Source organism: Dendropsophus ebraccatus, chromosome 1, assembly GCF_027789765.1.
Source record: "Dendropsophus ebraccatus isolate aDenEbr1 chromosome 1, aDenEbr1.pat, whole genome shotgun sequence".
Classification (NCBI taxonomy): domain Eukaryota; kingdom Metazoa; phylum Chordata; class Amphibia; order Anura; family Hylidae; genus Dendropsophus; species Dendropsophus ebraccatus.
In genome coordinates this window covers 123,070,432-123,083,945 of record NC_091454.1, presented here as the reverse complement: position 1 = coordinate 123,083,945, position 13,514 = coordinate 123,070,432, and the positions used below count along the sequence as shown (strand labels likewise).

General features: G+C 41.1%; 1 protein-coding gene and 1 non-coding gene across 5 annotated transcripts in view; both read left to right on the top strand.

Moving 5' to 3' along the window:
* The window catches only part of CACNA2D1 (calcium voltage-gated channel auxiliary subunit alpha2delta 1), a 506,289-nt gene that overhangs the window by 352,086 nt on the left and 140,689 nt on the right, over positions 1-13,514 (top strand). The window lies entirely within an intron of this gene.
* On the top strand, positions 12,353-12,544 carry LOC138781868 (U2 spliceosomal RNA). Its single transcript, XR_011361583.1, has one exon. It is a non-coding gene; the product is annotated as a U2 spliceosomal RNA (small nuclear RNA).

Sequence of the window (13,514 nt, the reverse complement as noted above, 5' to 3'; positions counted from 1 at the left end):
TGCCTGCAAAAACGGGAGGACGATAAGACAAAAGATTTGTGCCTAGTGATTTAGAGATTTTTTTTTTCTCAGTGTTGATGTAACAAATATATTTATTATAGGACAATATCTTTACAGTTTTCATACTAATTCAGTATTTAAATGGCCACTGTTACCAATAAATCATTTTAAAACAGCAGGGGTGATATTATACTACATCTTCGCAATTTAGCAAAATAGAAAGGGTACACCGGCACTACGGGTCGCAGATCACGCCACTGGTATCAGGTGTGGGATACTCTCACCTTTTAGGTGTATTGGTGGTGCTCTGTTCAGAACAGTAGTCCATGGAAATCACATATAGAAGAAATGGGCGAACGGCACATCACCTTAAAACGAATCCACCTTTATTATTCCATTAGACAGCACAAAAGTCAGGACATCAGAGAGGACCTCACTCCTTGCCCATGCACGTTTCTCACTTACTAGCGCTTTCTCAAGCATTAACTATATATTTGCCCGTTTTTTTTTTTTTTTTAATTATTAAACTACTTCCCTTGGCACATGGCACAGTTCAGCATTTTTAGTAAATGTGGCTTTAAAGAGTCACTGTCGTGTCTTTTATTTTTCGCAGAAATCAATAGTACAGGCGATTTAAGAAACTTTTTAGTTGGGTTTATTAGGCAAATATGCCATTATCTGCATTCAAAAAGGCTGTTCGCAGGAGGAGGAAGATTTGTCGGCAGTAGAGAGCAGAGAAAAAAGGATTACACAGCGGGACCTGTGTGAAAGCCATTATTCAGAGAGGTCAGTGCTGAGTTCATAAAAAATAGCCCAGTGATGTAGTTGTAAATTAACTCTTTGTTGTCCTGTTTTGGTGCCTCATCTCCCTCAACCCCTCCCCTCTCCATAATAGAACCATGAAGACAGGGGGAGAGCTTCAAACTGCTTTTTCATGATAAAAATGCATTTTTTCGGCTAATAAACCCAATTACAAAGTTTCTTAAAATCGCCTGTACTAATGATTTCTGAAAAAAAAAAAAAAAGTTAAACAACAGTGACACTTTAAAGTTACAGTATCACCTTTAAAAAAAAAAAAAAAAAAAAAAAAAAAAAACATATCCAAGAATTAATAAGTTGCAGTAAAATCATTTTTTAAAGAGAGTCCCTTTTCATGGTCATTTTCATTTGAGTGATCAACTACTTCTCAGTTGGTTATTTTACTATTTAATATCACGTCCATGCACCAGATTTGTATTCCATCTAGGAGCTGGAGCAGACTTCAAGGATAACTTAATGCCAGTTTCTGATGTAAATTATGATAACTCTGCTGTGCCCTCCAATATGTATATTAACAATGCTAAAACATTCATCTTTGGTTTCCTAAGGTATTGTTACAGTATACTACAACCTAATATGCTACAAACATTTTTTTTTTTATAAACTTTTAATTAGAAGAAAGAAAATATAATTCATACTTGTATTAGAAGGGCATCGCCTCTTTTTTTTTAAAGGCCAGTCTCAATGAGCTCTCATCTGCATTGAATGAATGGGTACATCTGGAACATCTTTTCTTATAGCTCTGTTTTTCTTACTAGAAGTAGTAACTGGGTGTTACCAGTTGGGGGCACTTCCTTAACCAGTCTGGCACTGTTAGCACTAATTGGATAAACTCAGACTGCGTTAGATACACAACCTCATCTGGTAACAGCCAGTGGGCTGTTGAGTCACACATTTCTAGTAAAACTAACAGGGGAGTGGCGCATCACAGAATTACATTAAAAGACAGTGTCGGACTGGCCCACCAAAGGGCTGGAGAATCCTCCGGTGGGCCCCCAGCTTTAGAACCTGCACTAACACTGACTGACATGTAGTTTCTCACTGGTTCTTCATTGTTGGCCCCCCCAGGATCATTTCTTCTGGTGGGCCCCAGATACCTCAGTCCGACACTGTTAAAAGATAATCATAGAATCCTTGAGTAGGTTAATTGGCCCAGATTTACCAAGCTACCTGAAACATAGACTGTCTTTTTTTCCCCCATAGAAACTCATCACAGTTTAGGTTTATTTTACCAGAGCTTGTTGAGATATAAAACCTGAACTGTGATGGGTTGTTAAGGTAAAAAACAGCCAGTGTCATGCCTGTGCCTGTGATGAACGCTGTGCGGCCAAAACATCGCTGATATTCAGGGTTTTGTATGTTTTTTGCAGTGTCCTAAGCCCTGTTTGAACACTAGTCTATTCTTGTCTGGGTTTGTTTACCCATACCTGGTTTGCCTGTAATGCTTCTGGCAACCTCGGCATTAACACTTCTGCTGTTTAGCTAGTCTGACTGACTGTTCTCTCTGCCACTCAGGTTGATTTTGCCCCTGGACCAGACCTCTAGTCTCCTATATAGTGTGTGTGCCAGCCTGCCTCTTCTTGCCGGTTATTGAGCTTTGTCTCTTACCTGCTTTCCCTTTGCCTCTATTGTTGTTTTCTTGCTACCTGTTTTTTTTTTTAATTGTACCTCAACTATTCTTGTATGTCGCCTGCCCTGACCTTACCTTCTGACCTTTCACTTCACTTACTGAATCCTGATTTTGTACCTTAGCTGCCCAACTGTTGTGACCCAGATTTTTGACCATTCTTATTGTGTGTCTTGTCTTGTTTTTTGTTTGACATATCCAGGCCAGGAACCGTTGCCCAGTTGCCCGCTGCTGCTTAGCGCAGATAGTGGCAAGTAGGCAGGGACAGTAGGCGGGGGTGAGCCTAGGGTTTACTGTCTGTGTCTCTCCTGTATCTCTCTGTGACCCCAGTCGTAACAGCCAGTCTGTGTTTCAGACAGCTTGATAAATCTAGGTCCTTCGGTCACTTTTGACAATCTGTAGCTTGGTGATAAGTAGAACATGTCCAGTTCTGATTCCTCAGAGTACAAATTAGCAGAAATTTCCCCTTGATGAGTTAACTTACAAAATTTTCACACTTAGCTATTGGTCCTCGATCATGTTTTGTGTTGGTTGCCAAGGGAACATTTTGTTCCTGCTGTTTCACTGTATCATTGCTATATACGTATGTGCCAACGCTTTCTGTCAAGGTTACCTTTTTTCATCGCATGCCCCTTTCTTAGAATAGGAGTGAATGGCATCTGTAAACAAATGTATCTCTTTGTTCAGTAATCCAAAGTGCTGAAGATCAACAATTCTTCTTGCTTCAATGAGAATAGTTATAATGCTGCAAATATGCCATAATGTGTTATTCAGTTCCAGCATATTTTATATATACATATTGAATGGTGCTGTCTATTGATAAGCATTTATCAAATGTTCTGACTTTTAGGTTTTTAATTTCTATTAATGAAAACAAAGTCAGGGATGGATTTGAAAAGAAGAGACATTTTGGTCTTTCCTTTTTGACTAGTCCTCCATTTTTACTCTGTGCATAACTTTGGCTTCAATAAATCAGATGGAAAAGTGTAGTCGTCTGTACTATTCCATCCAGCAAACCCCAACATATATGTTCCGTATGTGACACACTTTGGCCTCCACTGTGAATGGGGTTCTATGGATCCATTTAATCCATAAGCCTGGACTATCCCAGTGCTTGTGTTGGATCACTACTAAACAGTGAATGTAGTGTAGGTGTTATCGGTAGTGTTTGAACCCATGCTATAGGGAGCAAAAAAAGTACAATAGTGAAGTGAATGCTTGCTCACTGCTGGTTTTTCTGACAAGTGGTTTGTATAAGTGGAGTTAACCCCTTAACGACCCATGATAGGTATACCCCTCATGCGACCGTTAAGGGTAAACAGAGAGGGCTCCTGTTTTGAGCCCTCTCTGCAGCCTGCGGTCCCCAGTTGCTATGTGCAGCCAGGGATCGCAGGTATTGGCCGGCTAATTAACTATTCAAATGCAGCTGTCAAAGCTGACAGCTGCATTTGAATAGTATATGTGCCCCCTGTCCCTGGTGTCTAGTGGGGGATCTGCCCCCCCCCCCCGCGCGATCTGTTGTAATGAGCCGGCCGGGGCTCAGCGTCGGAATGACGCTGATCCCGGCTTGGCAATCCATTTAGTTGGTCTACAGCAGACCATTATAATAGAGCACCGATCTGATGGATCGGTGCTCTATTATATACACAGCATTGATTTCAATGAGAGATCAGTGCTGTGTATATCGAAGTCCCCCAGGGAGCTTCTAATTACTGTATGTGAAAAAGAACAAAGTGTTTTTTTTTAATAAAAAATCCCCTCCCCTAATAAAAGTTGGAATCACCCCCCCTTTTCCCATTTTATAAATAAAAATAAACCTAATATGTTTCATTCAGTGGGGAGTCTGCTGCATGTACGCACAACTAGAGCAGGAGTTCCAGGGTGATTACCGCTGTGACAGATGTGAGTATGTTGCCCATTTAGAAGCTCGAGTTAGAGATCTGGAGAAGCATATTGCAACACTGAGGAAAATTGACCAACTTCAGAGGGAACTTCTGCTCACTGAGCAGGAAGTTAATGGGGTAGAGATGGAGGGTGGTGATATAGATCAGGAGGCCCAAGTAAGTAGCTGGGTTAATGTAGTTAGAGGGACCAGAAAGGGATCCAAGAAAAGGAATGGCACTCACCTGCTGTATACCCAAGCAAAATTGCCAAGTTAGGTGATGATGCGAGGGCATCAGTGTCAGAAATGGCAGCTTTAGTGGATCCTGTTCTCCCTAACAGCAGGGGGAACAGTCCAACTAGTAGTGGGCTGGATGGTATTGTAGGTAGGCCTAGAGAGCTAGTGGTTGTAGGGGATTCTATAGTCAGGAAGACGGATAGAATAATTTGTTGCCAAGACGACCTCAACCGAATGGTTTGCTGTCTTCCTGGTGCCAGGGTTCGGCATGTGGTGGAAAGGGTGGATAAATTACTTGAGGGGGCTGGGGATGATCCAGCTGTCGTGGTTCATGTGGAAACCAACGACAGGATACAAGGTAGGTGGAGGTCTATTAAAAATAATTTTAGAGAACTAGGTGCTAAGTTGAAGGGAAGGACCTCCAAGGTGATATTCTCTGGAACACTGCATGTGCCATGCGCATTGCAGGAAAGACAGCGGGAGCTTAGTTAAATGCATGGCTCAGGTTATGGTGTAGAGGAAAAGGGTTTGGGTTTTTTAGAGCACTGGGCTGAATTTTCATTGGTGTACAAACTGTTTTCCGCAGATAATTTGCACCTTAATGGAAGGGGGTCCGCTGTGCTGGGGGAGAGAATCCTAGAAGGGGTGGAGAGGTTTTTAAACTAGGGATGTGGAGGGAGGACGATGTAGTATGTAATATAGTTGCGGATAGGTTAGAGAGGGGACAGAACATTGAGGTGGGAGGATAAGGGTCCTGTGGGGCGAGGATACGAGCACTGGATAGGGAGATCCATTTGTTGCAGATGAGCAGTGGGGATGATTGTAGTCACAGCACTGTAATAAATCCCATTTCTTATAATGAAGCGGTTAACAGACATGGCTGGACTCCTCACATGACTGGGCTGTCAATATTCATGGATTTACATTGTTCAGAAGGGACTGGGTGGGCAGAAGGGGAGGAGGAGTATGTCTGTATGTCAGAAATGATAATAAAGGGAGTGTAAAAGATGCAATAGCGGGTGATGACTGTGATGATGTGGAATCACTGTATGTAGAACTTTAGAGGGAGGTAGCGAGTGAAAAAATTATTCTTGAAGTAATCTATAGACCCCTCAACATTAGTGAGGTGATAGAGGTGATAGTCAGTTGAATAGACAAATAGGGCGGGCTGCCTGGGAGTCTACAGTAGTGGTAATGGGGGACTTCAACTACCCAGATATAGATTGGGGTCACTGTTCAGCTAAAACCACAAAGGGGAGAGTTTCTTAACCTACTGCAGGATAATTTTCTAGGCCAGTGTGTAAAGGAGCCAACTAGAAATGATGTCTTGTTGGATCTGGTTATTTCATACAATGCTGAGCTGGTTGGGGATGTCACTGTTCATGAACACCTGGGTAATAGTGGCCACAATATAGTGACTTTTAGCTTAACCTCTTAAGGACATATGACGTACCCGTACATCATATGTCCTCATTAGCACTTCAAAGCGGGGCCGCGCGGCGACCCCGCTTTGAAGCGCCGCGGTCCCGGGTGCCGCGTGTAGCCCGGGACCGCTGCTATTAGCGGGCACGGTCTGATCGCCGTGCCCGCTAATTAGCTAATCGGAGGCAGCTGTCAAAGTTGACAGCTGCCTCCGATTACCGGAGACAACCGTTCCCTGGTGTCTAGTGGGGGAGATCGCTCCTCCGGGACGTTGTCCTGGAGGAGCGATCTCCATTACTGATGCCAGCCGGGGACTCGTCCAAGATGGTGCCAGCCCCGGCTCGGCACTCGTTTACTTCCGGCTGCAGCAGCCGGAAGTAAACAAGTGCCTAACTCATTGATCTCTGCAGCATAGATCTCAATGAGAGATCAAAGTATATATACTAGAAGTCCCTTAGGGGGGCTTCTAGTATATGTGTAAAAAAAAAAAAAAAAAAAAAAAAAAAGTGTTGTTTATAGTAAAAAGCCCCCTCCCCTAATAAAAGTCTGAATCACCCCCCTTTTCCCAGGTTTTAAAGAAAAGTAAACAAATAAATAAATAAACATGTTTGGTATCGCCCGAACTATTAATTAATCACATTCCTGATCTCGCACGGTAAACGGCGTCAGCGCAAAAAAATCCCAAAGTGCAAAATTGCGCATTTTTGGTCGCATGAAATCCAGAAAAAATGTAATAAAAAGCGATCAAAAAGTCGTATATGCGCAATCAAGGTACCGATAGAAAGATCACATCATGGCGCAAAATATGACACCTGACACAGCCCCATAGACCCAAGAATAAAAGCAATATAAGCCTGGGAATGGAGAGATTTTAAGGAACGTATATTTGTTAACAATGGTTTGAATTTTTTATAGGCCATCAGATACAATATAAGTTATACATGTTATATATTGTTTTAATCGTAACGACTTGTGGAACATGCATAACAAGTCAGTTTTACCCCAGGGCGAATGGCGTAAAAACACAGTTCCCCCAAATAAAAGAAATGCGTTTTTTTTTTTCAATTTAACCACACTTTGAATTTTTTTCTGGTTTCGTAGTGTACCAAATGCAAAAATTCAGCCTGCCATTGCAAAGTACAATTAGTGACGCAAAAAATAAGGGCTCATATGGGTTTCTAGGTGGAAAAATGCAAGTGCTATGGCCTTTTAAACACAAGGAGGAAAAAACGAAAACGCAAAAACGAACATGGGCCCCGTCCTTAAGGGGTTAAATTGTAAAAAAAACATAGACATAAAAAAATAAAATTTTAAAAGGGTCAATTTTTCTGGGTTAAGGGTTGAACTTCAGGGCATAGACTGGGAGCGGCTGCTGTCACATACTAATACAGCTAATAAATGGGAAATCTTCAAATCCACATTAAATAACTGTACTGCCAAATCTATTCCTATGGGTAACAAATATAAACGGTTAAAATCAAATCCCACACGGCTTACAACCAAGGTTAGAAGGGCTATAAATGACAAAAAAGGAGCATTAAAAAAATACAAATCAGAGGGGTCTAGCTGTAGCCTTTAAACATTACAAAGAAGTCAACAAAACCTGTAATAATGTAATAAAAGCAGCAAAAATTCACAATGAAAGGCAGGTAGCTATAGACAGCAAAACAAACCCCCCAAAATTCTTCAAATATATTAAAGCTGAGTTACTTAATGGGTTCTTCAGCTCTGTATATACAAAAGAAGAGGATGGAGCTGCATTGGGCGGGGCCAGTGCTGAGGTGGGTGGGGCCAGTGCTGCTTACACATGTAATGTACTGAACTGGTTTACTATAGATATGGTCCAAGATAAATTAAATAAACTCAATGTAACCAAAGCTCCAGGGCCTGATGAATTACACTCCACAGTTCTTAGGGAACTCAGTTCTGTAATTTCTCTACCCTTGTATGAAATATTCAGTGATTCTTTGCTTACTGGTATTGTGCCGAGGGACTGGCGTAAGGCACATGTAGTGCCGATCTTCAAAAAGGGTTCTTGAACTTCCCCAGGTAACTATAGACCTGTAAGCTTAACGTCCATTGTGGGAAAACTATTTGAGGGGCTTATAAGGGATTACATCCAGGAATATGTAGTGGCTAATAGTATTATAAGTGATAAAATGCATGGTTTTACTAAGGATAGAAGCTGTCAAACCAACCTAATATGTTTCTATGAAGAGGTGGGTAGAAGCCTGGATGGGGGGGGGGGGGGCGGCTGTGGATGTTGTGTACCTGAATTTTGCAAAAGCGTTTGACACAGTTCCTCATGGGCATCTGATGGGTAATTTAAATTTTATCGGTTTGGAAAGTTTAATGTGTGACTGGATTGAAAAGTGGCTTAATAATCGTACCCAGAGAGTGGTGGCCAACGATTCCTACTCTGAATGGTCCCCGGTAATAAGTGGGTACCCCAAGGGTCTGTACTGGGCCCTCTTCTGTTTAACTTGTTTATTAATGATATTGAGAATGGAATTAGCAGCAATGTTTCTATCTTTGCAGATGACACCAATCTTTGTAGTACAGTACAGTCTATGGAGGATGTGCAGATGTTACAGGCTGACTTAAGCCCGTATTCCACGGGTCGTTGGAGGAGCAAACGAGCGCTGTCAGCGCTCGTTTGCTCCTCGTTCGCCGCTCGCTCGTTCGAGCGGGTAAGTGCGGGAGGGGGCGGCGGGGAGCTGCGGGGGGGCTGCCCGGGGGATCGCTAGATCGTCCGGGCAGCCCATAGGATATAGCAGCATCTGCTGCCGATGCTCCTATTCAACGGAGCGACGGCAGCAGATCGCTGCTATATCAGTCGCTTGTTTTTCAACATGTTGAAAAACAAGCGACTGCAACGATCAGCCGACATGAACGATGTCGGCTGATCGTTGCACTCTATTCCACGGAACGATTATCGTCCGTAGCGGTCGATATCGTCCGAAAACGAACGATAATCGTTCCGTGGAATAGGGTCTTTAGACACAATGAGTGTTTGGGCATCCACTTGCCAAATGAGGTTTAATGTGGATAAATGTAAAGTTATGCACCTGGGTACTAATAACCCACATGCATCATATGTCCTGGGGGGAGTTACTCTGGGAGAGTCACTGATGGAGAAGGATCTGGGTGTACTTGTAGATAATAGAATACACAATGTCAGCTGCTTCTAAGGCCAGCAGGATATTGTCATGTATTAAAACAGGCATGGACTCTCGTGACAGGGATATAATATTACCGCTTTATAATGCTTTGGTGCGGTCTCATCTGGAGTATGCTGACCAGTTTTGGAATTTGATTCATAAAAAGGATGTTCTAGAGCTGGAGAGGGTACAAAGACGGGCAACTAAACTAGTAAGGGGAATGGAGCATCTTAGTTATGAGGATAGATTAAAAGAATTAAATTTGTTTAGTCTGGAGAAGAGACGTTTAAGGGGAGATATGATTAATTTATTTAAATATATAAATGGCCCTAAAAGAAATATGGCGAAAAGATGTTCCAGGTAAAACCCCCTGAAAGAACAAGGGGGCACTGCCTCCGCCTCGAGAAAAAAAGGTTCAATCTCCGGAGGCGGCAAGCCTCCTTTACAATAAGAACTGTGAATCTGTGGAACAGTCTACCACAGGATCTGGTCACAGCAAAAACAGTAGAGGGCTTCAAAACAGGGCTAGACAATTTCTTAGACCAACATAACTTAAATGCATATGTATAGAACCTATCATCCCTCCCCCTTCCCTGTATCCATCCCCTCCTTGGTTGAACTTGATGGACATGTGTCTTTTTTCAACCGTATTAACTATGTAACTATTTAACCTGCGGCAAATCTGAAATACTGAAACTTCCATGTTAACCCGTCAACTGACAATGAACTTGTTTTTCAAGCAACCTGTAAAAATATGTACTGTAACTGTTCTCTATCTATACATCTACACTTGAAAAGCAAAATAAATGAATGAATATTATTTACTCAGATTAACTTTTGATTTGGTACTTCCATTAATCCCGTTTTAGATCAGATTTTTAGCGGACTTTACCTACTTCACTTTGTTAAATATGGTTTTGTGATAGTTATATTCCATTGAACATACATTGCAGTACCTGTCTGTATGACAAATTTCTTTCACCCCTTATTCTGGAGAGACCAAAGTACCAAAATTTTTTTCTTACTTAGCTATATACATAGTGATATTTGGGCACTTTTAAAATAATATACAAGAAGCAGCAATTTTACCAAACTACTCCAAGTAATTATAAGCCTGTTTATGTGATCTGTAATGTAAAATATTATAAATGTAACCATAAAGAGCCCTAAGTGCTTTCCCCCAAACTTTGTAAAAAGTAAACGAAACTAAATGTATAAGAAAGATTATACAATAAGTAAAGAAAAATGGTCCACCCACCCAATTAATAACCCTGACCCCTTAATACAAGTAATCATTTAAGACAGCGGTGAACACATTTAGAACAACTTTTTGAGTTACCTTCTATGCCACAATTTAAGCTTTTTAATAAAATATAATTGAGTTATTTTTTCTGCCTGTGTTTCCTCCAAAACCTTAGTGATTTTTTTTTCTAATTTTCCATTTTCCATGCCTATATTATAAAATCTTGAAATCTATCAGTTTTCATTGTCATCACTTCATTCACCAATGAGACTTCATGCTCTGTCTGTTGTGATAAAAGGAGGCTCCTGTAATGTGATCTGTATAGCATTACAGGTGATAGATGTCACAGCTGTAGCAATGACCTTCTCTTTAGGACGCTAGCACAGGCTGCTCCCCCAGCTCTCGTTGCAACTAGGGCCACATCCTGGAAATCGAGGAACACACCAGTTGTATTCTTGGCCCCCAGTATCCCATCTTAACTGTCCCTTCTCATGCCTCCTGCTCTCTGCACGTGCCAGCTTACTGAGATTTAAAGTGACACTACACCATTAATTGGTCCCTGCCTGCCATCTTCCTAATAAATCCCAGCCCCTTCCTGTGAACTTTTCTGGATCTTTAGTGTTTGTTGCCTATAGAGAAAGGATTCCCTTGCTGACTTTCCGTTACTGTGTACAAGTTCTCTTGTTCACAATGACTCCGTTTTGCCAGCCGTGAGCCCGGACCTTCTTACCTGTCCTTGACTTTGTGCCTGCTCACCCTTCAGTACCGCGGTACACCTCGGCCACCTCCACATACAAGTTTTGCCAGTCGGGGTCACCTGCTGCAGCAAGTACATCCTTCACCATCCTCTGATATAGACCAGTGATCCCTTATATTCCGCTCTCTGGTGCGACTAACACCATCAATTGTGAAGGTTCAAAGGATCCACTAAAAAGTATCACTTGCAAGTACACAGGAGTATTGGCAGTATCCACTCACTGGCTGGTGCTTCACACATGTATCCCACTCAAATCTATGTGGACTTGTGGTGCCCTGCAGTGAAAAGACTCTGACAATCTTGCAAGAAGGAAACAAGTAGTACCCCGCTAATTTTTTCCTTGTTTCAAGATTGGAAAGAAAAGTATCTGTCTCTTATCAGCAATTAAAAATCTAGGTGACACATTCCCTTTAAAGGGAAACTAACAGCATCCTAGAAGAATCTTACCTACTGAAATGGTCTTATGGGGCAGGGGACTCTACCAATTTGCCTTTATTATCCACTTTTTTGTGTAATATTACTTTTAATTTGTATGGTAATTAGGGTGCTTGGTGTACATGACCCCTCATTGCACCAAACTGCCTCCTCATCCAGCACTCTGTAGTGATACAACTCCAGCCTATGCATCACTGCAAATGAATATCCATAAGGGGGCACTGGACGGGCAGATTAGTGCATAAAGGTTCATTGGTAGTCAACGTTACCAGCCAGCCAAAGAAATCAGCAGGTTAGATTATTCTAAAATGCTGTTAGTTTCCCTTCAAATTAAAGGGAAAAAAAAGTCATGGTGTTGATATGAACCTATGGACACAAAACTTAACTGTATTATTATTATTTTTGTTACTATCGTCATCATCATCATCATCAAAGCTCTTGAGCAAGTTTCTTTTAGACAAATCAGAAATACTACAACTACAAGGCTCTAAAACACAGAACATATTTACATATCATATATTCAGTGAATATTAGTTTACACTGTGATGCTGATATCTGACTTTTAATTTTTTAAGGCTATGCTGCCACAATATAAAAATAAGGGCAAATAATGATTATGATAATTAACCCCCTTTGGTACCACAACGTACAATTACTTTGTGGTGCCAGAAATGGGGTATAGAGAGATGACAACATGACCCCTCTCTATACTGGGCACTCCTGTCTGCTATCAGTAGCTGGGGCCACCACAATTAGATGTCAAGAAGGGATTGATTTTCAGCTTTTTATCTAAGATCAAGTGTAGTATCTGTTCTTATCAGTTTAATATCTGATATGTCCCCTATCTGGGGACCATGGATTATATGAACTTTTAGAACAGGGAAAAAGAAAAAGAAGCTTGGTCTGTCCTCTCCAGGCATTGACCTGATATTGCAGTGCTTTCAAGTTCAGTAACCCCCCCCCCCCCCCAAAAAAAAAAAAAAAAAAGTTAATGTTTAGAAGCAATCCTGGAGGGCTGCCATTAGTTCAAACAAAGGATGTTATTTGGGTGCAAAATGACAAAATGGCTATGTTCACACGATGTTTTTTCAGCCTCGTTTAAAATAACATCCGTCATTTCAGTCTAAAATAACAGACTTTATTTAGCAGCTTGGCCTTCCCTGTTGGTACATTATTCTAGTTTGGGGTTACTAATTGGCCTTTGGGTGTGGCTTAATTGAAAAGTCCATTGAATTTAACAGTAAAAACGGAGTAAGAAGTGTGACAAAAGAAAACTGTGTGTGAACAACTAAAAAAAATGTCCGCTGTTTGCAAAAGACGTCCGAAAATAATGATCATGTTCATTATTTTGAAGTCCGCAGTAAAAACGTCCGTTATTCAATGCATTGTGTGCATTGGACATGCATCTTCCCATTGACTTCAATGCATTGCCATTGCAGTCAGTTAAATTGCGGCAATAACGGATGTTTTTTTTAAATATCAAAATCAACTGCCTTTTCTCAATTTTTGATGTTGTGTGAACATAGCCAATAAGTCCAAAATTATTTTGGGGGAGCGGAAAAAAAAAATGTTATGTGGTGGTAGCCTTATTGTTCATATGTTAATTAAGATATATATTAGAGTATGCCAGGATAACCTGAAAATTTATTGCAAATAGAACAAAATGTTATTAGTACAAACACTTAATAGGTATTTTTATATAGCTCATTCTTATCTCCCATCCAGAAAGAAGAGGTCAATTTCTAAATATTGTGCTTATTTTTCAGTATTGCAGCTGCAGTTGTCTTGGACAGGGGGTGGAAAGTCTTCATATACTAGGAAGCTGCTGTCTTTAGACAAGGAGTCTTTTTAATTTAGACTTGAATGTGCACATTACATAGGAAACATCCTGACAGGCTGCACAATTTCTGTAATGTGCAGACTTTTTTCAT